This window comes from Neoarius graeffei, chromosome 5 (assembly GCF_027579695.1).
Source record: "Neoarius graeffei isolate fNeoGra1 chromosome 5, fNeoGra1.pri, whole genome shotgun sequence".
Lineage (NCBI taxonomy): Eukaryota > Metazoa > Chordata > Actinopteri > Siluriformes > Ariidae > Neoarius > Neoarius graeffei.
Window position 1 is genome coordinate 64364165 of NC_083573.1, and position 26524 is coordinate 64390688.

At 43.1% G+C, this 26524-nt stretch overlaps 1 protein-coding gene across 6 annotated transcripts in view; it reads left to right on the plus strand.

The window, feature by feature from the left end:
• The first annotated feature begins 1006 nt into the window (after window positions 1-1006).
• LOC132886965 (transcription factor HIVEP3) overlaps window positions 1007-26524 on the plus strand; it is a 120402-nt gene continuing 94884 nt past the window's right edge. For all 6 annotated transcript variants that reach the window (XM_060922222.1, XM_060922224.1, XM_060922226.1 and 3 more), the window contains exon 1: window positions 1007-1221. The gene's annotated coding sequence lies outside the window, so the exon portion shown is untranslated. The remainder of the gene's footprint in view (window positions 1222-26524) is intronic.

Sequence of the window (26524 nt, forward strand, 5' to 3'; positions counted from 1 at the left end):
TTGTCCATAGACCTCTTCTCTGCCACCATCACCAGAGAGTCCAGCTTCATGCCGACCACAGAGCTGGCCCGCCTGATCAGTTTGTCCAGCCTGGATGTGTCCTTCTTGGATGTGCTGCCCCCCCAGCACACCACGGTGTAAAACAGGACACTGGCGACCACAGACTGATAGAACATCCACAGGAGTTTCCTGCAGATGTTAAAGGACCGCAGCCTCCATAGCTGGCTCTGAAGAAGAAGAAGAAACCTTTATTTGTCACATGCACACTTCAAGCACAGTGAGATTCATCCTTTGCATTTAACCCATCTGAAGCAGTGAACACACACACGCACACACCCCCAGAGCAGTGGGCAGCCACACTACAGCGCCTGGGGCGCAGTCAGGGGTCAGGTACCTTGCTCAAGGGCACCTCAGCCCAAGGCCGCCCCATGTTAACCTAACTGCATGTCTTTGGACTGTAGGGGAAACCGGAGCGCCCGGATGACACGGGGAGAGCATGCAAACTCCACACAGAAAGGCCCTCGCCGGCTGCTGGGCTGGGCTCGAACCCAGAACCTTCTTGCTGTGAGGCGACAGTTGGTGTTGCAAGTCCAGTCCAGCTTGTTGTCCAGCCTCGACTCCCTCGATCAGAACCTTGGTCCGGACCTCCCAAAGTCAATGACCAGCTTGGTCTTCGAGGTGTTGAGCTGCATGGTAAAAGCAAGCACATGAATTAAATCTACGGTTCCTGGACAGTACGACTGTTTCGAGATCCTCCATTGAAGAATGCTGCAAAGTGGAATTTTTGGAATGTTCCATGACGTCATTTGACAGCGGCTTCAAGCGAGGAGGCGGAGCGGAGAAAGGGAAAGGGGGCGGGGCGGGAAACACACACGGACGGACTCTTTGAGCCAATGCGCGCTGAGTACTGACGTTGCCTCATGAGTATTAATGAGAATGAATCCTTTAAGAGCGTCCAGTGGCGGGAGGTGCGAGGGGGCGTGGCCCGTGCGGGGAGGTGCGGCGCGCGCCAACTTGTTTTGAGTGAGCGAGTGAGTGAGAGATGTGATGTGATGTGATGCGCGCGCGGCTGAATGTCGGGATTGCGCTTCCCGTTTGACAAGGAGGAGGGGAGAGAAGGAACAGCCGAGAGAGAGAGAGAGAGAGAGGGCTGACACAGGGATGCGGACCTCTGGACTCTCGGCGGAATAAATGAGGACAGCAGTGACAGTGACAGCAGCAGTGAGTAAAAGCCCGGACACGCTTCTGCTTTTATTATTATTATTATTATTATTATTATTATTATTATTATTCACATTTGGAGCGGTTTGAAAACGCAAAGCCTGGACAGCTTTTTATGCGGATAATCGAGCGTTTTTGTAGCGCGCACGGCATTAGATAAGAGCGGCGCGTTAAAGCAGGAGTGAGCCGAGGCAGCCCTGAAACACGGAGTGTACCATTAGTTTTGGTAAAGGGCTGCGCGCGAGCGTGAAAATGGACTTCCTGTAAAGCAGCTGGCTCTGTTGCAACCAGTGACTCGACTGTCTGCAACCTTCATAGCAGAAGCAGTGGAGCAAGCGAGCGAAAAAACAGACTTCTATCTAATCTCTGTCTCTATCTGTCTCTCTGTCTCTATCTGTCTCTCTCTCTGTGACTGCAGTAGGGGAAACAAACCCCACACATGATCTCGTTCTGGTTATCCATTGGAGTGAAGACAGCAGTGCAGGCGTTACATGCAACACTGCTGATATTCCTGGAAGTGACATGCACACTGGAAATGTGTGTGTGTGTGTGTGTTTATTTAACAGCCTTAAAACACATGACGTACTGCTTGCAAAGTCCTCCAGCTAACAGGTTAATAGTCCACTCGTGTCTACAAATATTTAATAAAGTTTATACATTGTGTGTTCATTCGGTCAAAAAGACTTGAGCACTATTTTTTTTTTTTCAATCAGCCCACATTAGGGTCTGGGTGGTTAGTACGGTCGTCTCACAGCAAGAAGGTCCGGGTTCGAGCCCCGTGGCCGGCGAGGGCCTTTCTGTGTGGAGTTTGGATGTTCTCCCTGTGGGTTTCCTCCGGGTGCTCCGGTTTCCCCTACAGTCCAAAGACATGCAGGTTAGGTTAACTGGTGGCTCTAAATTGACCGTGAGTGTGAATGTGAGTGTGAATGGTTGTCTGTGTCTATGTGTCAGCCCTGTGATGACCTGGTGACTTGTCCAGGGTGTACCCCGCCTTTCACCCGGAGTCAGCTGGGATAGGCTCCAGCTTGCCTGCGGCCCTGTAGAACAGGATAAAGAGATGAGATGTACACTTCAAGCACGCTTCTGCATTTAATCCATCTGAAGCAGAGAACACACGCACGCACACACAGAGCAGTGGGCAGCCACACCAGAGCGCCCGGGGAGCAGTCAGGGGTTCGGTACCTTGCTCAGCCTAACTGCATGTCTTTGGATTGTGGGGGAAACCGAAGCACCCAAAGGAGAGCATGCAAACTTCACACAGTGGGTTCGAACCTGGAACCTTCTTGCTGTGAGGCGACCGTGCTAACCACAACATCACGGTGCTGCCCATGTGTGGAGTTTGCACGTTTTCTACGTGTCTGCGTGAGTTTATATACCTCCGGGTGCTCCAGTTTCCTACACAGTCCAAAGACATGCGGTTCGGTTAACATGGGGCAGCCTTGGGCTGAGACACCAAACTCCCAACTGCTCCCCGGATGCTGTTAGCATGGCTGCCACTGCTCTGGGTGTGTGTGTGCTCATTGCTCACATGTGTGTTCACTGCTTTAGATGGGTTAAATGCAGAGAGGAATTTCACAAGTGTGTGATGAATAAAGTTGTGCTTTCTTTCTTACTACAAAGCTCCCCCCCGCTGATCCCAAGAAAACTGATTCATAATTTAGGCTGCATTTATTATTTGTGACGCCTGAAAGTACATTAATACTTCGTTTACACATAGCCGGGTATTTATGAAAACGGGTATCTTCTCCTCCCCGTACTAGAAAACAATTACGTTTACACAATGCTCAAAAACAGCCAGGGAAGGCTGTCAAAAACATGTCAAACAAATAGAAAGCCAACCAGAGATCTGAAAGCCAAGGAGGAGGGACCGTCCGATCACAATGCTAAAACTCAGTTTTCCCCATAACACGGAGAAAACTCCGTTTTCCACTATTTACAGGCAGGCATGAAAACGGAGTTTTCACAAATCTCCACTTTGCCCGGAGTTTTCGAAAGCAGCCGTTTTCAGTGACTGAAACCTCCGTTTACGTGTAAATAATTGGTGCAACCTTGTAAATAAATACCAGTTTTTATAGATACCTGGCTACGTGTAAACAGGGTCTAAGTAAACTCCAGTGTAACCCATCAGACACCAGTGCAGACCACTTTCATCCATCACCCTGTGCAACGCCATCCATTATCTGTAGCCACTTATCCTGGAGCCTATCCCAGCTGACTATGGGCGAGAGGCAGGGTACACCTTGGACAAGTCGCCAGGTTACCACAGGGCTGACACAGACAAACAACCATTCACACACTCACATTCACACCTACAGTCAATTTAGAGTCAATTTTTAGCCTAACCTGCATGTCTTTGGACTGTGGGGGAAACCGGAGCACCCGGAGGAAACCCGTGCAGACACGGGGAGAACATGCAAACTCCACACAGAAAGGCCCTCGCTGGCCGTTGGGCTCGAACCCAGGACCTTCTTGCTGTGAGGCGGCAGTGCTAACCACTACACCACCGTGCCGCCCCCCTGTGCAACTCCAATCGATTATATTTAAGGAAAGCTTAAAGAGCATCTAACATTCAGGTGAGGATTTCTTGACTTTGATATCATTCGCCCACCATGTTTTCGGTTATGTTAGTGTCTCATCTCATCTCATTATCTCTAGCCGCTTTATCCTTCTACAGGGTCGCAGGCAAGCTGGAGCCTATCCCAGCTGACTACGGGCGAAAGGCGGGGTACACCCTGGACAAGTCGCCAGGTCATCACAGGGCTGACACACAGACACAGACAACCATTCACACTCACATTCACACCTACGGTCAATTTAGAGTCACCAGTTAACCTAACCTGCATGTCTTTGGACTGTGGGGGAAACCGGAGCACCCGGAGGAAACCCACGCGGACACGGGGAGAACATGCAAACTCCACACAGAAAGGCCCTCGCCGGCCCCGGGGCTCGAACCCAGGACCTTCTTGCTGTGAGGCGACAGCGCTAACCACTACACCACCGTGCCGCCCGTTATGTTAGTGTGCTGGGCATAAATGTCCATCCAAGGCCAATAACGTGTACGAAGCAACAGACGTACACTCCAGTGCAGTTCATTTTGATTTCCAGACAGTTAGTCATTATAATATGTGGCTCAGACAGGGGAAAGTGGTCAAGATTACTTGAGCCCCACAGTGCCAAAAAAATTATAAACCATCCATTATCTGTAACCACTTATCCTGTGCAGGGTCACAGGCAAGCTGGAGCCCATCCCAGCTGACTATGGGCGAGAGGTGGGGTACACCCTGGACAAGTCGCCAGGTCATCACAGGGCTGCCACATAGAGACAAACAACCATTCACACTCGTGGCCAATTTAGAGCCACCAATTAGTCTAACCTGCATGTCTTCAGACTGTGGGGGAAACCAGAGCACCCGCACGCAGAGAACATGCAAACTCCACACAGAAAGGCCCTCACCAGCCGCTGGGCTCGAACCCAGGACCTTCTTGCTGTGAGGTGACAGTGCTAACCACTACACCACCGTGCCACACAATTATAAACCAAAATCTTGTTACCTAAGTGAGTTTGCTGATATTGATTTAAATACTGGTAAAGCATTATGTACAGAAACCGAATCGGCAGCGTTTTTCCCCTCCGACTGGAACAATATTTTATAGTCAACTTCTCCACGCATCAGCCATTGTCATGGAAATTTGATCAAGTGAATCTTTTTATATTTCTAAGTATGCAGAGGATCATTTTCTGTGTTGTAAATTTATCTGCTTTCTGTATTTTTTTTTTTTTTTTATTGGCCAGTTAGAGTTGCCACCTCAACAGTTGATTAATTACCAGTCTCTAATCATTAGTTGGAGACTATACCAAACAAATGATTTAAACGGATTCAGTCCATCTCATTGGCAGAAAATTAGAGCGGCAATGCTGTGGGTTTACTCGGACAGACAAGCCACTATAGATTATAAATAAAATGACGTTTATGACAGAATTTTTGAGACGTCAGGTCACATGAATTCTAATGAGCACGGCTTGCTGTATTAAGCAAGATATGGCTCTACTGCTATCTTTCTTTCTTTCTTTCTTTCTTTCTTTCTTTCATTTATTTATCTATTTATTACTCAACACTTAGGTTTTCTAGACCTAACACTGTACTCATTGGCTGAATCAGCCATATTATAAATGCTAATATGTGGTTATGCTTGAACATGCAAAATGGGGTATTTGAATGGAAATTTGTCAACATGAAGCTGAATGTCAGTGTGTTTTTCTGTGTTTTTTTTTTTTTAACCGCACTGCCTGATGGATGCTTGGTAGACACCTCAGTTTTCACAATGGTTTTAATAAAAGCTTTTTATTTGTTTTTGGCAATAACTTTGAAAAAATCAATAACACTGATAAATATTAGTTATTTTTGACAGTTTAATTATTTCATTAAAAAAAAAAAAGTAATTTAGCTGCTGTTACTGTTGCGCATAGAGATCACAAGCCTTCCCAGAAGTTGGTGGAGAAGGATTTTCACCTTTCGATTCCACACCTCTCACAGCAGCTCGAGTGGGTTAAGGTGTGGTGACTCGGCCGCTCGTTCCTTTACACACAGCTCTGTCTCTTTCCTCTCTAAATATCCTGCACAGTTAAGAAGTGTGCTTGAGTTTGTTGAAAATCAAACATGACCGGCAGTGTGTGTATACTGTATATGTAGGTGTGTTCACTACTGCTGAGGTTTTATCTGTTGGAGTTGAATGACCCTTGCTGTTTGTGATTGCGAGTGTTACTTGGCACTCTGACTTGTAAGATTGTCAGGTAGTTTGACTGATTGCTTCAGGAGTAATATTTGCCACTTGTACTGTATAAACACTTGTCTTTAGCGCTGATGGTCTCTGTTTGTCCCTACAATGATCTTGCTTTTTTTTTTTTGGTCACTTGGATGAAAGTTGCAACACTTTTTTTTTTTTTTTTTTTTTTAAACTGAAGCAATATTTTGCAAAATTGAGGCGGCACGGTGGTGTAGTGGTTAGCGCTGTCGCCTCACAGCAAGAAGGTCCTGGGTTCGAGCCCCGGGGCTGGTGAGGGCCTTTCTGTGCGGAGTTTGCATGTTCTCCCCGTGTCCGCGTGGGTTTCCTCCGGGTGCTCCGGTTTCCCCCACAGTCCAAAGACATGCAGGTTAGGTTAACTGGTGACTCTAAATTGACCGTAGGTGTGAATGTGAGTGTGAATGGTTGTCTGTGTCTATGTGTCAGCCCTGTGATGACCTGCCGACTTGTCCAGGGTGTACCCCGCCTTTCGCCCGTAGTCAGCTGGGATAGGCTCCAGCTTGCCTGCGACCCTGTAGAAGGATAAAGCGGCTAGAGATAATGAGATGAGATATTTTGCAAAATTGAAATGGAAACTTTTTTTTTTTTTGCATTAAAGTCACATGAGATGAAGAGGAGCAGAAGCAACAAAACTCACTATGCCAGTACTTGCCATGTCTTGGAAATCTGTGGCCATGTTTAATTGGAATGACCGTCACGAGAGGAGAAAACCCAGCTTGATTACATAACATCACTCAATGGAAACAGATGCAAGTTGCAGTTGTGTTTTGTTACTTTTTTAAAATTTCCCTTCTATTTTCTGCAAACCTATTTTGTGGAAACCTGCCAGGCGTCTTGGTGCGGTATTAGGGAATCAGACTGGGGGGGGACATGGAGCAGAACAAATGTATGGAGAAAACTCACTGTAGTTCAACAACTGTTTTTTCAACTGCTGTGGATTCTGTAGCAGGTCCTTTCGGTTGGATGTGACCAATCACATCATGCATTTTTATGTTGGATAAGGTTATGTTTTTGCCTCCGTTTGTTTGTTTGTCTGTTTCCAACGTAACTCAAAGCAGCAAACAGATTTTGATGAAATTTTGAGGAAAGGTGGGCCATGAACCAAGGAACCACTGATTAGATGTTGATGCAAATCTGTATGCAGATCCAGCATTTTTGTCTGTTCCCAACATACCTCAAAAAGTAGTGAATGGATTTTTATGAAATTCTGAGGAAGGGTGAGCCATAGGCCAAGGAACAATTGATTACATTTTGATGCAAATCCAAATATGTGGCTTGGCGGAGGCATGCACTCTACTGAGTGCCCTTCTAGTTGTAAATAATTTAGCTGAAGGCAGGTCATTAAGTTATGGAAGCACTTCCGTAGACTTTTATAGATTCCTTCTTATTTTATTTACTCTCTATGCTCTGATAGAGATGGCATGGCTTAGAGACGACAATAGAATGATGAAAGGCAACGGGACAGAGAAGTGTTTAGTCTCCGTGTCCAATTCAGCACCGATCCGTCTCCTCTGTTCAGAGTCCAGGGCGCTAATCAAAAGTGGTAAAGTGAAGCACTACAAAACCACACATTATGACTTTGAATTGGTTTGTCTAGCCATGAATTAATTACTTATGCTTAAGCATGAAAAGGTTGTTTATTGTTGCCATTCAATCATGTTAGTCATTTATCTTGACCTTTATTAGTAAGGAGTTTTATGTCGTTCACAAACTGTGGTTGAATACCTCAAATCTAAAAACAAGTTATAGCATACATCCTGTCTTCTTCTTCTGGCTGCTCCCATTAGGGGTTGCCACAGCAGATCTGTTCTGCACATTAGATTTGGCTTATTATTATTTTTTAATACACTGGATGCTCTTCCATACACGTCAACCTATACAGAATGTCCGTATTTTATACGGATTTGATTCAATAAACGTGGTATACGGGCGTACAAATAAAGTTATACAGATTCTTTAAAAAAACTTCAATATTTATTTAGAGCTATAATCAATTCCCACGATGATAAAAGAGCGCATAACATTTACAAACGTACTGTACACCACAGAAAGCACAGCCAGCCAGTAAAGAGTTTTATAAAATCGCGTGTTATCTTGTGGTAGCGAGACTTCGTTCCACTTTTGATCATGCGCACACCGCATTACGAGCATCCCGCCAACCGGGAAGTAACATTTTTTTTGAAAAGCGTATTTCCACCTGAGCGACTTTCACTAGCGACTGAAAAGATTCTGAATGGGCACTCCGGCAAGATCAACACAGACACTTGCTGTGACATGCAGCCTAGTAAGGTATTGGTGCAGACTGCTAAAAAAAGCTGTCATGGAGTACAATTCAGAACATTAGAGTGACGCTTTGTGTTTTTGTCAAACATTGGAGCTTTGTATTCATTCTGAAGGTTTATTGTTATTAATACTGAATAAAAAGTAACTTGGATATATCATTGTTAATTATCATACAAATTTTAGGTAAATTATTTTAATTTGGATTTTATAAGGGAAATATGGATTTTGGAGGTTGGTTATACAGGTTTGATTGACCAAAGGTTGACATGTATGCTCTTCCTGATGCAACCCTCCCCAGTCTGTCCGGGCTTGGGACCGGCCCTAAGTATACACTGTCTTGTGCAACCCCAGTGGCTGGGGATTTTACCTAATCTGCATGTCTTTGGACTGTGGGGGAAACTGGAGCACCCAAAGGAAATCCACACAGACACTGGGAGAACATGCAAACTCCACACAGAAAGGGTCCTGTCAGCCATGAGGTTCAAACCTGGAACCTTCTTGCTGTGAGGGGACAGTGCTAACCACTACACAACCATACAGCCTATAGCATACATACTGTAATATATATATATATATATATATATATATATATATATATATATATATATATATATGAGTGATTCCATGCTTATGGGTACTGAAATGGGGACATGAACTTATTTTTAAAAATTCACCTAAAACCATTTCTTTTTTTTACCATCAGGTCACAAAACATGTAATCTTTAATGAATGATATGTTAAAAGATAACTAATTTTCTGAGATGTAATAAAAACATATTTATATGCCAAAGTCAGAACGTAACAGAAGTGTTGTGGACATATATATTCTCAATTTTAACAATGTAGAATTACTTTTTGAAACATAGGAAGGTGATGTTTTAGCAAATATAATTAATAAACATGTGTAGTAGAATACACATACACGTTCTTTCAATAAGATTAACATGGTATATAGCTAGATTGTAATTAATTTGTAGCAGACGCGAGATGGACAATCGTAACAGAAGTAATGTAACAGACATCATTTTGGAACTCATAGGCTTGACTTTGGCATATAAATATGTTTTTATTACATCTCAGAAAATTAAAGTTATCTTTTAACATATCATTCATTAAACATTACATGTTTTGTGACCTGATAGTAAAAAAAGAAATGGTTTTAGGTGAATTTTTAAAAATAAGTTCATGTCCCCATTTCAGTACCCATAAGCGTGGAATCACTCATTCATATATATATATATATATATATATATATATATATATATATATATATATATATATATATATATATATAATTTTTTTTTTCTCTTTGAGTCTTTATTCAGTCTGTCACCACTTTTCACTCTAGGCACATTTCACAACACTTAGCACTCCCCAAGTAAGTCTAAGGATATGAAATATTGCACATAAAAACACAATGTATCTCTACCCAGGCAGGTATTTTGGGCAGGTAATCACTTAAAGGTCAGCACTGTACAATTCTCATTCCACTTATTAATCTCTTGTTTACAGCCTTGTAATATATCAGCAGGGTGAGTACGGCATTAGCTGTTAGGAGGAAGAGGATGGATGAAGGCGGAAAGGACAAGTATCTGAAGTATACGGCCATGCTGAGTGAGGCTTGACCTACCTCAGTATCCATCAGTTACCGTAACAGTTCACCTATGTTTGCCCGTCTCAACCTACCGTGCGTAAAGACGTTACATGGCTGCAAACTCCTGCTGTGATTTATTGGCACGTGTGCTGTGGAAGAACCATCCCTCACTCTCATTAAACCCGTTCACTGGCCACTGACACGCTGCCAGAGCTCTGCTTTCCATTTAACGCTGGCTAGTTTGTCCATTATAATTATAACATTACACAGCTTCAGCTTGATAAACGCAAGCTTGTTTTTATTTTAATCTCATTATTCCTTTTTGAAGCAAACATTCATGGTTGTCTCACCTCACTATAAAAACAGCTCTAAAACCAAGTGATGCTGTTGAAGTATGATTGTGCTTGTTTTTAAAAACCTGGCGTAAGAACTACAGGCAGCTGCAATGTGTCTGTTTTATAGCTAGTCTCTCACCTTCCTCGTGTTGGCATCGTGATTGAGAGCGCATTCTTTCCTGCTACAGCCAGTGAAGAAGTGTGTTCATAACACTGTTTCTGTGCATAATGGCATAAATAATATCCCTCTGTTATTTTGCCATCAATCCAAATATTCTGCTTGCCCTTCTCCAGCTCAAGATCAGAGTCTTTTACCTCTAAATATTCACTTTCCTTGGCAACTGCTACACCTCTCGGTCAGTGTCTGTGAACGCAGTGATCAGTTAATCATTAGCTATACCATTGCAGCTCGGCATGCCAACATCAGCGCTTCCGCTATCACATTTCAGCTACACACTCCACATTGCATGCTTTTTTGTATTGCCATTGTGTGTTGCTTAGAAATTGTGCAAGTCCTGCCACAGCTTGGTTAGTGTAAGACTAATTTAATCATGTCGATAGCAGAAACATCTCACCAGTAAAGCAGAGGTTCAGGTCACACGTGAGGTGGATGGAGGAGTGGTTTTAATTTCGTTGTTGTATTGGCAGTTGGTAGGATTCGGTTTTAGGGCTCTTCGACACCTGCATCATTTGTGGTGGGGTGCGCTTAGTATTACTGTAGGCTTGAGCTGCAGTAGCCTGTGCAGTGCCTTCACTGTCAGAATTTGTATTGTAAGGTAAGTACAGTGCTGTATTGGTTAGCTCTCAAGTCTGTTCGGCATTATTTATCCTGTCAGAAGGGCCGGTCTCAAGTCCAAATAGTACCCAGGCTACCATAATGAATTCGGCTCCCATGATGACACAGTGGTGCAGTGTGTAGCGTTGCCTGCTCAGACCTCTAGGGTCCCTGGTTCAGTTCTGAGCTTGGGTTACTGTCTTTTGAGTATTGTATAGTCTCCTTGTGTCTGCATGGGTTTCTTTCAGGTTCTCTGGTTTCCGAGCAAATTCCAAAAACATGCAGGTACACTTTATGGCCAAAAGTATGCAGACACCTAACCATCATACCCATAGAGATTTGTTGAAGATCCTATTCCATAGTTGGGTGTTTCTCCAACTCTGGGCACTTTTAAGTCCCAGTGGTGGTTTTTCACCAAGATTTTTATTTTAATCATTTAATTTTATAAAGTTCACATGACAACATTCTAATAGACAGCTAATCATACATGTGTATATTATATTTTATTGCTCTTCAGGTGCCTTTTATCAATGAATTTTGCTGTTTTATGCTTGTCCCAGACACAGACTTGTAATCTCACATCACATCTCTAGCCGCTTTATCCTTCTACAGGGTCGCAGGCAAGCTGGAGCCTATCCCAGCTGACTACGGGTGAAAGGCGGGGTACACCCTGGACAAGTCGCCAGGTCATCACAGGGCTGACACACAGACACAGACAACCATTCACACTCACATTCACACCTACGGTCAATTTAGAGCCACCAGTTAACCTAACCTGCATGTCTTTGGACTGTGGGGGGAAACCGGAGCACCCGGAGGAAACCCACGCAGGCAACATGCAAACGCCTGACAGAAAGGCCCTCGCTGGCCACGGGGCTCGAACCCAGACCTTCTTGCTGTGAGGTGACAGCACTAACCACTACACCACCGTGCCGCCCACTACAAAAGTATTGTTTTAAAATATATTTTTACGTTTGTCTTAAGAAAGCATAAAATAAACACATACCATTTCAATTTTCAGTGCATGGGGTCATTTTTAACTATTTTTCAAATAAAACATCAGTGTCCTACAGTTATTGGTCATTTCCACCACAACTATTTTAAACTACTAAAGCCATCTTTAAAATAGTTAATGTGGTTACCAAGGAAACAATAGTGTCAGTGAAGAGCACGGTTGAGGTCAAGCATGATAGACATGTGGTGATCAGAAAAAGACAAAAGTCCACATAACTACTTCTAAACAGATTGTTTTTATTGTGCGTCATTTGCACTCGGACTGTAAATCTGTCAAATTATGTAAAATAAGTGAAAAAATAGCATATTTTTATGTATTTTGGATACATTATGTGATAACACCAAAAGTGGCTTAGCGTGGGAGTATGCTAATATCGTGCGCAAAACTGTTAGAATGTCATTTCCACCACAGAATGAGTTGACGTGGAAATTACAGACTGTGGTGGAAGTGACAACTATAGTGTGTGTGTGTGTATAATATATATTACACACTACACTGACCTACGTATTTACCTCACTTAATTACATAAGACATGGTGGGTTAACAGTGATAGACATGGTTTATAACATTTTGACTGACAATTTCCGTAAAAACAACAAGGGACACAACTTTCACAGTCATTTCCACCACACTGTCATTTAGCCATGCACTGTCATTTACATCACGGTATGTTTTAATGGGAAAAAAATGTCAAAAGATATACATTCAAACTGTTCCAAATTTAGAATTAATTTCTCATTAGTGCTTGAAAATATGTAAGTGACTTTAAAAATAACTATGGACCTACAAAAAATGAATTTCTGATGATGGAAAGCACAACTCATGGCATTTTGCAATGCTGAGTAATAATAAATTTAGTTCATGAAATCGTACGACTTATGTGGTAGGATTAGGTAGTCATCGGCATGGCAATTGAAACCTAATCAAACAATGAGTTGTATTCTCTTATCTCCAAATAATGGACATAAATTGAGATGTGGTGGAAATTACTTTTTTTTTAATGACGCTTGAGAAAAATGGGGGGAAAAATAATGATATTCTTCAGTCATGCAAATGTGCCCATTATCATACTTTGTTCCAAGATGAATTAATGAAACTAGGAAGAATGTTAAGTGTGTTTTGATGGTATTCATTTCTTAAAATTTGACAGGGACAAAAGTGCCCAGAGTTGAAGAAACACCCAGTTGGTCCACCCTTTGCTGCCATAACAGCCTCCACTTTTTTACGAAGTCTTGAGAATTTCCAATTCAGCCACAAGAATATTAGTGAGGTCAGGCAGTGATGTTGGGTGAGAAGGCCTGGGGCACAATCAGTGTTCCAGTTCATCTTTAAGTGGAGTTGAGGTCAGGGCTCTGTGCAGGTCACTGACGTTCTTCTACTCCAACCTTGGCAAACCATGTCTTCATGGAACTCGACTTTGTGCACAGGATCATTGTCATACTGGAACATGTTTGGGCCCCTTCATTCCAGTGAAGGGAAATTTTTTACTGCTACAGCAATAAAACATTCTATAGACAATTGTCTGCTTCCAGTGTTGTGGCAGCGGTTTGGGGAAAGAACCACATATGGTGATGGTCAGGTGTTCACAGACCTTTGGCCATATAGCGTAAGTGGGTCGACAATGCTAAACTGCAAAACCTACTGAAGATGAATCAACAAATGAAAATGTTTGAAGCAGCAGCAGCTGGAAAATTCATCTGAAAACTCATATTCCACTGAAATGTTTCACTGTTTTCAATGTCTTACAGTTTCAAGCTGTACATTTAATAACTACTTATTAACTGAGGGCGCGGTCTTTACGGGAAAATATCAGACCGAGGTCTTGACCTACGGCTCAGTCCGTACAAAAAGATCGAGGTCTGATGTTTTCCTGTAAAGACCAAGCAAGGCTAATAAGGAGTTTATTATATGGCTTTTTAATTTCTAAGATGGTCATTATATTGAGGCGCGACACTGCTTTCAGTCACATCGTATTTGTAACATAGTTGAGTCACGCATGCAGAATAAACGGCTAGCAGTTTCAAAACTGAATTTCTGTTCGCAGTTTCCGAATGCTCTTCGTTGCTTATTTTTTGAATAACTCAGTGACTCTTGTTTGTCTTTTGTGTGTTTGGCCGTTTTTGATTCCGTTTTGATTTCCAATTAATCTTTTTTGTCGTTTGTTTTTTGGCAATATTGAAAGCCGGCGCCTTGGAAAGAAAGTCTGTAATCGCCCACCGGCATTACGGGAAAACTCTGCCTGCCAAGGAACCAATCAGAGCGCGCGATTTTACCCGAAGTAGCTTCTGCTAGATAATAAAATGCAATATTACTTGCACAAAACAACAGAAATTAATTAAACACACACAAACATCATACAAAATGATACTCATGATTACAAATGATTTGCATTTGTAAATCTCATCTCATTATCTCTAGCCGCTTTATCCTGTTCTACAGGGTCGCAGGAGCCTATCCCAGCTGACTACGGGCGAAAGGCGGGGTACACCCTGGACAAGTCGCCAGGTCATCACAGGGCTGACACATAGACACAGACAACCATTCACACTCACATTCACACCTACGGTCAATTTAGAGTCACCAGTTAACCTAACCTGCATGTCTTTGGACTGTGGGGGAAACCGGAGCACCCGGAGGAAACCCACGCGGACACAGGGAGAACATGCAAACTCCGCACAGATAGGCCCGCGCCGGCCACGGGGCTCGAACCCGGACCTTCTTGCTGTGAGGCGACAGCGCTAACCACTACACCACCGTGCCGCCCCATTTGTAAATCTTCCTACTTTATTTAAAAAAAATATAGACACAGTAAACTAGTAAATGAACCTGAGCTGGCCACAAATACTCTTCTTGCCATGGTAATGGTTCGCCAAACTCTCTGTGCGAACTGAAAGCGGTTTTGTGTATATCTAATTGTTGCGGTTAGCTGTGCTTATTTGGTTCTGGTAATGTACACACATGCTCACACACTCACACTTAGAGCATCCCTTGGCAATTGTTTGTAGCGTGACCGTGTACACACGGGCCACAGAATCCCAGTGGCAGAAGAAAGCACAGGCTGACACAATCTTTTCATGCCATTAGTTATTGCTCCTGTTCTTTAAAACACTGGGGAATAATTGAGCACCTGCACCCAGGAGGAAAAGCATGCAAAGACACACACACACACACACACACACACACACACACACACACACACACACACACACACACACACACAACGTCCTCACTTACTCACTCAGTCTCTTTTGACTCTTGAATATTCCGTTGTTGGCATAACAAGAAATATGATGCATCGAAGAAACCTGACCTTGGTGTTAAGATTAATGCTTAGCATGAGGTTTAGCATGAAGCCCTTGGATCTATGCATAAGCTTGTACAATCAGTATATTTCCATAATATTTTCGTAACACGCCAACATACACCGTACATGTCTTTGAAAGAAAGATGTTCATGATACTGTCCTGTCTTAGCTAAAGCACAGCTCTGTGTCATGACTGTACAGTCCTTTACACTTTTGGTTTAAAGCAGTAACGTTTCACACTGCTGGGCCAAGCAGGATAATTTTGTAATTCCGAACTGAAAAGAGCTCCTCCGCAAAGTATCTTCTTGTAGTTTTTGTTGTCATCATTTTTGTCCATGGATAAAGCGCTTTTTTGTGTCCCCTGTTCTCTTTTTAATTGTGTGATATATCTTTTGTTACCTAAGTGTCGGACAGTAGCAGTAGTTTGCAGGTTTGTCCTGGAGCGCCGTGCTGCTGACTGTGTGTAATTTAGGTCAGGAGTCTCGGCGAATGCTGTGCGGTCTTGTTAAACATTATTTGGCCTGGACCCAGGGGAGTGTTGGCTACCTCTGCAGATGAAGATAGCATTTCCTTGTCCTTAGAAGCAAACTCATCTCCGAATCAGCCTGACTGCAGTTCGACTGTAAATAGTCTAGGGTAGCGCCGACGCGGTCAACAATAATTATCTGCGTGAAATTTAAGCAACGCAGACTTGTTAGTGTTTGACAGTTTGCAGCAGTTCAACACTGCTAGTGATTTTGCCACGCAAAAAGAATGAGAGGCAGAATATTGTGCTTTTAGCCACTGTGGGTGCTCGAATAGCTGTGTTTACTGTGCGTTCCGCTCACTTTCGCAACACGGCAGTGCATCACCACCATGAACACCACAAATATGCCGCTAGAAGCTCATGGCACTGTCCTCAGTGACCAGTCACAGCACAACACTGCATTTATAGCAAGGCTTGTTTTTGAGGTTTTCATGGCTGGATGAAGACTTGTGTTTAAGATAAGCACATATATATATTTTGCGCATGAGGCACAACTCACGCCTGCGTTCATCTTATTTTCAGTCCCCTTCAACTTGTACCTTAGCGTCTTTTAGTCTTATTATGCCATTATGCACAGAATTGTATATGGACACAAGTATCTCATCTCATCTCATTATCTGTAGCCGCTTTATCCTTCTACAGGGTCGCAGGCAAGCCGGAGCCTATCCCAGCTGACTACGGGCGAAAGGCGGGGTACACCCTGGACAAGTCGCCAGGTCATCACAGGGCTGACACATAGACAACCATTCACACTCACACCTACGCTCAATTTAGAGTCACCAGTTAACCTAACCTGCATGTCTTTGGACTGTGGGGGAAACCGGAGCACCCGGAGGAAACCCACGCGGACACGGGGAGAACATGCAAACTCCACACAGAAAGGCCCTCGCCGGCCCTGGGGCTCGAACCCAGGACCTTCTTGCTGTGAGGCGACAGCGCTAACCACTACACCACCGTGCCGCCCCGGACACAAATATATGAACGTGTTTGTGTCTTTTTGGGGAACTCTTTGGATTTTTATGGCACAGGTTTTAAAAAAAAAATTGACATTTTCATTTATAGCATTTAGCAGAAGTCTTTATTCAGGGCGACTTACAGAAGTGCTTTGCAGACTCCAACAAAAACACATCCTCCTGCTAGTACAAATAGGTCAGAATCAAAGTGTGCTGCGGAGAGGAATTTAAAAAGCAAACAAAAACATTTTTTATTATTAGTGCACATTTAAGTGCTTGATGAAGAAGTAGATCTTGAGCCTTCGTGACTCAGCTGTTTGGACAGTTAGAGACAGACGCTCCGTCTGCTTCGTCACTTCCCTTCTCTCTCTCTCTCTCTCTCTCTCTCTCTCACACACACACGCACACACAGAGAGAGAGAGAGAGAGAGAGAGTTTAAAATCTCCTATATTTTTCTCCACTTGCTTCCCATCTTCCTTTACTTGTAACCTCAATGTCCTTCTATGTCTGTGTCCATGTGTTTTCACATCTGTGCTCTTTTCTCCCTCACGTTTGGGTGACCAGTTGTCTCAGTGGTGAAGGAGTTGGTGAGACATCCTGGAGCTTGCACATAGCTAGAGAGATATGTGTTCAAGGGGAGGAAGAGATTTTGGTTGGAAATTCCTCCAGCTGTGAGGAGCTTTAGCAGCAGCAGGCAGCACTCCTAAACCGAATCCCTTGCCTCGGTGGCATTAAATGTTTGTGTACGACACTAGGCATCTTTTAGATGTGTTGTGTTACTCTGTCCCTGTGCTGTGGAAGAATGTTAATGAGCATAATTGTGACTGTTGGTTGGTGGAATGGTGCGTCTGTGTTTTGTGTATGGACTGGGTTTTCAAGTCAAGTTTATAAACCTGCAGTTGCAGTCAGAATTTTACATACAAGGAATGTTATCACGGTGGTGTAGCGGTTAGCGCTGTCTCCTCACAGCAAGAAGGTCCTGGGTTCAAGCCCAGCAGCCAATGGGGGCCTTTCTGTGCGGAGTTTGCATGTTCTCCCCATGTCTGCGTGGGTTTCCTCCGGGTGCTCCGGTTTCCCCCACAGTCCAAAGACATGCAGGTTAGACTAACTGGTGACTCTAAATTGACCGTAGGTGCGAATGTGAGTGTGAATGGTTGTTTGTCTCTGTGTCGGCTCTGTGATGACCTGGCGACTTGTCCAGGGTGTACCCCGCCTCTTGCCCATAGTCAGCTGGGATAGGCTCCAGCTTGCCTGTGACCCTGCACAGGATAAGCGGTTACAGATAATGGATGGATGTATGGAATGTTTATCATGGACACGAATGTCATGGCAATATTGGGCTTTCAGTGATTTCCTTGAACTGGTCTGTTTCTGTGTCAGAATGACTGTATAATATACATCGTTAATAGAAAAAAAGAAAATAGACAAAATGCAGAAAAACCTACAAATAAGTCAGCGTGTCCAAACTTTTGACTGGTACTGTATAATTAAGTTATTCCACAAAATTGAGTCGTACATGAGCTGATTGCTGATGAGGTGCGTAGTGCCGAGTTGGCTATAAGCCAAGTACGACGAGATTGCGTGGAATAACTTTTATTCTATCCACATTCACTGGATTTTGAGAAACGGAACTTTTTTTTTTTGCAAATTTGATAAATAAAAACTTTATACAAAATGTCTGAAAAAATTATTTCTGTTTAGAATGTAAACAAACCGGCAAAATGACAGTAGCAATTTGTGAAAAATGCTATAATAATTATTCTTGAAAAAGGAAAAAAAAAATATGTTCTTACCATCAAATAATTTGATTCCTTTTTTTTTTGTATTTTTTGGGGTTTTGTTTTCAAGTAGAGTTTTTATTTTGTTCTCGGTTGGTTCAGCTACACGCTCCCCCATTTTGTTTTTCTCTACTCACGGTATATGAGCTGATAGCCTAGTAGTAGAGTAGCCAATCAGAGCATGTGATTGTTCATATCCAGTGAATGTGGATAGAATAAATACACGATATAGTCATAGTTTTGTGGATACCTGGCCATCACACACATATGTAGGCCTTCCCTATACTGTTGGCACAAGGTTGGTTGTACAGGATGTACAGTACATTTCACTGGATTTTGAGAAACAGAACATTTTTCTCAGACTTGCGGTTAGGTTAACATGGGGCAGCCTTAGGCTGAAGTGCCCTTGAATGAGGCACCTACCCCCCCCCGACTGCTCGCCGGGCACTGTAGCATAGCTGCCCACTACTCTGGGTATGTGTGTGTGCTCATCGCTCACATGTGCATGTGTGTGTTCACTGCTTCAGATGGGTTAAATGCAGAGAGGAATTGCACAAATGTACATTAATGAATAAAGTTCTTCTTCAAAAGTTGGGACACCAACTCCTTCATAGTTTTTTCTGTATTTTGACTATTTTCTACATTGTAGAACAATAATGAAGACATCAAAATATGAAATAACATATGGAGCATGTCTGGAATTATGTGGTAAACAAAAGTGTTTAAAAAAGCAAAACCTGTTTCATATTTTAGATTCCTGAAAGTATCCACCGTTTACCTTGATGACGCTTTGCACGCTATTGGCAGTATCTTAACCAGTTTCATGAAGTAGTCACCTGGAATGCATTTCAGTTAACAGGTTTGCCTCGTCAAAAATTAATTAGTGCAATTTCTTGCCTTCTTAAAGGAACAGTCCACCGTACTTCCATAATGAAATATGCTCTTATCTGAATTGAGACGAGCTGCTCCGTACCTGTCCGAGCTTTGCGCGACCTCCCAGTCAGTCAGACGCAGTCAGACGTGCTGTCACTCCTGTTAGCAATGTAGCTAGGCTCAGCATGGCCAATGGTATTTTTTGGGGCTGTAGTTGGATGCGACCAAACTCTTCCGCGTTTTTCCTGTTTACATAGGTTTATATGACCAGTGATATGAAACAAGTTCAGTTACACAAATTGAAACGTAGCGATTTTCTATGCTATGGAAAGTCCGCACTATAATGACAGGCGTACTAACACCTTCTGCGCGCTTCGGCAGCGCATTGATATCTGAGCTCCGTATCAATGCGCTGCCGAAGCGCGCAGAAGGTGTTAGTACGCCTGTCATTATAGTGCGGACTTTCCATAGCATAGAAAATCGCTACGTTTCAATTTGTGTAACTGAACTTGTTTCATATCACTGGTCATATAAACCTATGTAAACAGGAAAAACGCGGAAGAGTTTGGTCGCATCTAACTACAGCCCCAAAAAATACCATTGGCCATGCTGAGCCTAGCTACATTGCTAACAGGAGTGACAGCGCGTCTGACTGACTGGGAGGTCGCGCAAAGCTCGGAGAGGTACGGAGCAGCTCGTCTCAATTCAGATAAGAGCACATTTCATTATGGAAGTACGGTGGACTGTTCCTTTAACGTATTTGAGATTCATCTCATCTCATTATCTCTAGCCGCTTTATCCTTCTACAGGGTCGCAGGCAAGCTGGAGCCTATCCCAGCTGACTACGGGTGAAAGGCGGGGTACACCCTGGACAAGTCGCCAGGTCATCACAGGGCTGACACATAGACACAGACAACCATTCACACTCACATTCACACCTACGGTCAATTTAGAGTCACCAGTTAACCTAACCTGCATGTCTTTGGACTGTGGTGGAAACCGGAGCACCTGGAGGAAACCCACGCGGACACGGGGAGAACATGCAAACTCCACACAGAAAGGCCCTCGCCGGCCCTGGGGCTCGAACCCAGGACCTTCTTGCTGTGAGGCGACAGCGCTAACCACTACACCACCGTGCCGCCCGTGTTTGAGATTAAATAATAAAAATACAGTAAATCACCCTATTCCACAACTGTAGTAATGCATATGTTAAGAACCGCTCAACTAAGTAAAGAGAAACGACATCCATTATTACTTTAAGACACAAAGTGCCTTAATTAAAGAAAAAAAAAAGCCCCAAACACCCACACTGAATTAGAAGATGGGTCCATTCAACCACACTACCGTTCAAAAGTTTGGGGTCACTTTGAAATGTCCTTATTTTTGAAAGAAAAGCACTGTTCTTTTCAATGAAGATCACTTTAAACTAATCAGAAATCCACTCTATACATCGCTAATGTGGTAAATGACTATTCTAGCTGCAAATGTCTGGTTTTTGGTGCAATATCTCCATAGGTGTATAGAGGCCCATTTCCAGCAACTCTCACTCCAGTGTTCTAATGGTACAATGTGTTTGCTCATTGCCTCAGAAGGCTAATGGATGATTAGAAAACCCTTGTACAATCATGTTAGCACAGCTGAAAACAGTTGAGCTCTTTAGAGAAGCTATAAAACTGACCTTCCTTTGAGCAGATTGAGTTTCTGGAGCATCACATTTGTGGGGTCGATTAAATGCTCAAAATGGCCAGAAAAATGTCTTGACTATGTTTTCTATTCATTTTACAACTTATGGTGGTAAATAAAAGTGCGACTTTTCATGGAAAACACAAAATTGTCTGGGTGACCCCAAACTTTTGAACGGTAGTGTAAGTAAAGAGAAACGACAGTCCATCATTACTTTAAGACATGATGTGTCTTACCATTGAAATGAAAGTGCATCCAAATGTTTGACTGGCGCTGTGCGTGTATGCTGTAGCATTACAATTTCCCTTCACTGGAACCTGTTTCAACATGACAGTGCCCCGTGCACAAAGCGAGGTTCATGAAGACATGGTTTGCTAAGGTTGGAATGGAAGAACTCGAGTGACCTGCTCAGAGCTCTGACCTCAACCCTACTGAACATGTTTGGGATGAACTGGAATGCTGAATGTGCCCCAGGCCTCCTCAACTGACATCAGTGCCTGATCTCACTAATGCTCATGTGGCTGAATGGACAAATCCCTACAGCCATGCTCCAAAATCTAGTAGAAAGCCTTTCCAGAAGCGTGGAGGTTCTATTAACAGTAAAGCAGGACTAAATCTGGAATGGGATTTTGAACAAACAAGCGTGATGGTCACGTGTCTCCAAATCTATTGTATGTAGAGCTCAAGAAGCAATGTAATATGACATCGTATGGTTTAACACCTTTACAGAACAGGTTTTAACTGGAATGAATGAACGATATAATGTTGCTGAGAAAGCTTTTATGATGAACATTTAAGTGGTCAATCCTGTATCTATAACCGTGTCCATCTCAAGAGTACAGTAGTTGAATGTGAGTATTTCCGAAAAGCTTATCAGTCTGATCCGGAACCCCGGGTCTCGTCCTGTAAGCAAAGTGACTGAATCAAAGCTGCTGTCAGTGCTTACATAACCGTGTGTTCTTTGAGTCCCTGCTCTCTGCAGCTGTCTGCCTTGCTGCCAGCAGCAAGAGTGCTGCCAAACCCAGAGAGAGATCACACACACCCCCTCTGTCCAACATATCACACACCAACACTGTCCAGCAGGAGCCAACTGTCACTGCACAGCTCTCGGTACCACCATCAGACCTGCTGCATGTGTGTCTTAAACCTGGCCTGGGTGGCTGTTTGATAGAACTCACTGCCCAGTTGGTTTTAGGCCCTAAAACAAACATTCTGGATAAGTTCCCAGATGAGACAGTCTATTCTCCACTTACTGTCATGCTATAAATTCGATTCACTTTGTTTTAAACTCTGCTGAAGTTTACTCGTTTATGCACTGTGTCTGCATTGTTTAAACATGTAAATGGTTTATCTCATCTCATTATCTCTAGCCACTTTTTCCTGTTCTACAGGGTCGCAGGCAAGCTGGAGCCTATCCCAGCTGACTATGGGTGAAAGGCGGGGTACACCCTGGACAAGTCGCCAGGTCATCACAGGGCTGACACATAGACACAGACAACCATTCACACTCACATTCACACCTACGGTCAATTTAGCCCATGTTTACATTAGACCGTATCAGCGGATCATCAGATTAACGTTTTTAAAACGATTAGTGTGCACACAGCAACACCAATACACGATTCGCGTGCACACAGCAACACCAATACACGGATACGCTCAGCTCCGCAGGCATCGTGCGCTCCAAATCACTCCGCCCTGAACAGCGAGTGCCCTCTGGAGGGTGCGCACTCCGGCCCTGCGCAGCTCACAGAGCATGCGAGTGAAGTGCACAAGCCACGATTCGGGACTGAGCCGCTGTATGTGTGATCCCAGCGCATATCACTTACCACTTGCAAGTGGAAGGATGGCAAGCCTAAAGACAATCATAACTACACAATGGGCAGTATTTGCATCAGTATTTGCAGTATTTTCATACTTTTATACTCTTTAATGAAAGGTGATACAAGGCGGAAGTCCGCGCCGTTTTTCAGCAGTCGCGTCACATGACCAACGCCAGCGAATCAGGAAGGTGGATGTCACAGTGACATTGTCCAATGACAACGCCAGCTAGAGCTCAGCACAGCGTATTCGCGTATCTCAATGTTTACACAGCACCGGAGCTGACACGATCTGGATTGAATACGTGGACGCTGGCGGTTTCCCGGCGTTTCTAGGCGGTTTAATGTAAACGGACAGTGCATCCGCGAAGAAAACGAGACAGATACGGTCTAATGTAAACTTGGCCTTAGAGTCACCAGTTAACCTAACCTGCATGTCTTTGGACTGTGGGGGAAACCGGAGCACCCGGAGGAAACCCACGCAGACACAGGGAGAACATGCAAACTCCACACAGAAAGGCCCTCGCCGGCCACGGGGCTCGAACCCGGACCTTCTTGCTGTGAGGCGACAGCGCTAACCACTACACCACCGTGCCGCCCTAAATGGTTTATGTATAGTAAATTGTCAGGTTTTTTTTTTTTATTATCTGCTTTTTTTATCCACCCACTCTAAGATACCCTGTCAAGTACTTACAGGTAGTGGTTAGCACAGTCACCTCACAGCAAGAAGGTTCTGGGTTCGAACTTCGCGGTCAGGTGAGGCCTTTCTGTGTGGAGACTGTACGTTCTCCTCGTGCTTGCATGGGTTTCCTCCAGGTGCTCCAGTTTCCACAGTCCAAAGACATGTATATTACGTCACCTGGCTATTTTAAATTGCCCATAGGTGATTGTGGATGGTTGTTCAGCTCTGTGTTAACCCAGCAATAAATTGGCAAACTGTCCAGCATGTACCCCGCCTGTCACCCAAAGTCAGCTGGGACCAACTCCAGCATCCCCCGCAACCCTGACGGAAAAGTGGTATAGATAATGCATGGATGGATATTCTAATTCAATTGCTAGTTTGCAAAAAAAAAAAATTGTCACTCTTGAAAGAACTCGTGTTGTTGCGTATAACTATCTCCTGTTTCTTTGTGGTAAAAACATGAAGTTGCACACGTAAAATGCCTTTTCATCCATTGCTGTGAAAAACCGAAAAACTTTTTAAGACAAAAGTTACAGCTGTTTCTTTACCAGTGCAAGTCAGGTAATGGACAAAATATAGAAGAAGCTAAAAATACCATTAAGCACAATACTGGTATTTCATATATATTATATTTTATAATAATGGGCCATAACAAAATGTTTCACATAAATGATTTGCACCCATTAGTATACTGTCCCTCACACAATGAGGATGATGATAAAGGAGGAAAAAGGGAGCCCAAAGTCATCTGTTAAACATCACTTTCATAACATGTTGTTTTGAAGCATTACAAATAAATAAATAAACTGTTTCCTGAGAGAATTGGACTGAGTGCAGCATCTCAACTTCACCAGTCGTGATTAGAACTAAAGTTGGCATTATGTGTTGTGGTCAGGGTAGACCGCAGTCGAATGTTTTGGTCATCCACACTGTCAACATGTTGGTTTACAAAATGGGACTGCATATAAGGAAAAGCACCTGATACTCGCTGTTAAATACAAATCCCACTTCCAGAAAAGTTGGGATATTTTCCAAAATGCAATAAAAACAATTATTATATCCACATTCACTGGATATGAGCAATCACGCGCTCTGATTGGCTACTCTACTACTAGGATATCAGCTCCTATACTGTAAGTGTCAGGGTGCAGGCACTTACGGATGCAAGCACAGAGGAGAGCAGGTGCGTCGCAAACTGTAAACAAAGCCAACTCTGGAAACTGGAGACGTAGTCAGGGATGAGCAAGGGTCAGTCGATCGGTGAATTGAATATCAGAAATCAGGAGATTTCTATAAATTGCTACGGTCATTTCCCCAGTTTGTTTACATCCTTCATCTTTAAGCATTAAAATTTATTGAATTTTTAAAAGTTTTTATTTCTCAAATTTGCAAAACATAAGTGCTCTGTTTCTCAAAATCCAGTGAATGTGGATAGAATAAACAGTTATTCCACTCAATCTCGTCGTACATGGCTCAGAGCCAACTCGGCGCTACGCATCTCGTCGGCTATCAGCTAACGTACGACTTGATTTCATGGGATAATTGTTCAATATCTCTGATTTGTTATATCTAGGGCTGTCGAAGTTAACGCGATAATAACGCATTAACGCGATCTCAATTTATCGCGATTTAAAAAAAAAAATAGTCCCGTTAACGCAAATTCTAATTTGGCCCTGCGAGTCATGTTGAGGCTTGTCGCACGCTGCTTCAATAAGAATAAGTGTGAGTGATGGAGAAAGGTCTGTTAAACAGGAAGTTTCATTTCAAAAGAAGAGTGTGATTGAGTTGGTTTTGGTATGCACTTTGCACTTCTAAAATACTTTTGTAAAGTGAGATTTCAGTACGCTGTAGCACTGTGATATGACACTAAATGTCTTATTGAAGTCCAACTGCAATTTATTTTTGTTTGCACAGCACTGTGAAGTCCTATAGGCTGTGACTGAATACAACTCCAGCACAATTGAAATTTTATTTCATTTTTATTTTCTTTTGTCACACATGTCTGAACTGAGACACAGTAGTATGTGACTGTGTTTTCTATTTGAGACTACAGCTCCCTAATCCATCACAAAATCCAATTTTGTGTTTTGTATGTTCAGTACTGCCTAGTATGTGAGTGAATAAACTCCCTTAGCATTTTCTCTTGTCCCAGCAGTTTTTAACAAGTACTTTTAGCATAAAATGTGTCCACCATTTTAATTGTAACATTTCACTTTTAAAAGCCTTATTCATTTACATAGATTTTAAAAAATGCGATTAATCGCGATTAACTATATGAAATTCTGAGATTAATCGCAGTTAAATTTTTTAATCGTTTGACAGCCCTAGTTATATCACATGAACCTTTATTTAACTGACAAAAGTACGAGGAAAATATTTTCAATAGTTTGACTGGCCAACTTCATTTATATTTACAAAATAAAATTAAGTTAGAATTTGATGCCTGCAACACACAAAGTTGGGACAGAGGCATTATTACCATTGTAATACATCACCTTTCCTTTTAATAACACGTTTTAATCATATGGGAACTGAGGATACTAATTGTTAAAGTTTTGCAATTGGAATTTTTGTCCATTCTTTCTTGATGCAACAATTCAGCTGTTCAACAGTCCGTGGTCGCCGTTGTCTGATTCTCCTCTGCATGATGCACCATACATTCTCAATAGGAGACAGACCTGGGACTGGCAGCAGGTCAGTCAAGCACACGCACTCTGTGTCTATGAAGCCATGCTGTTGTACACCCAATCATAATACCCTCACCTGTGACCAATTAACCTGCTTATTGTGGAATCTTCCAAATTGGTGTTAAAGGACCCATGGCATGGTGGTTTGTTGATGCTTTAAACGGGCTCGTGGAGGTTTCCGGATGTTATATC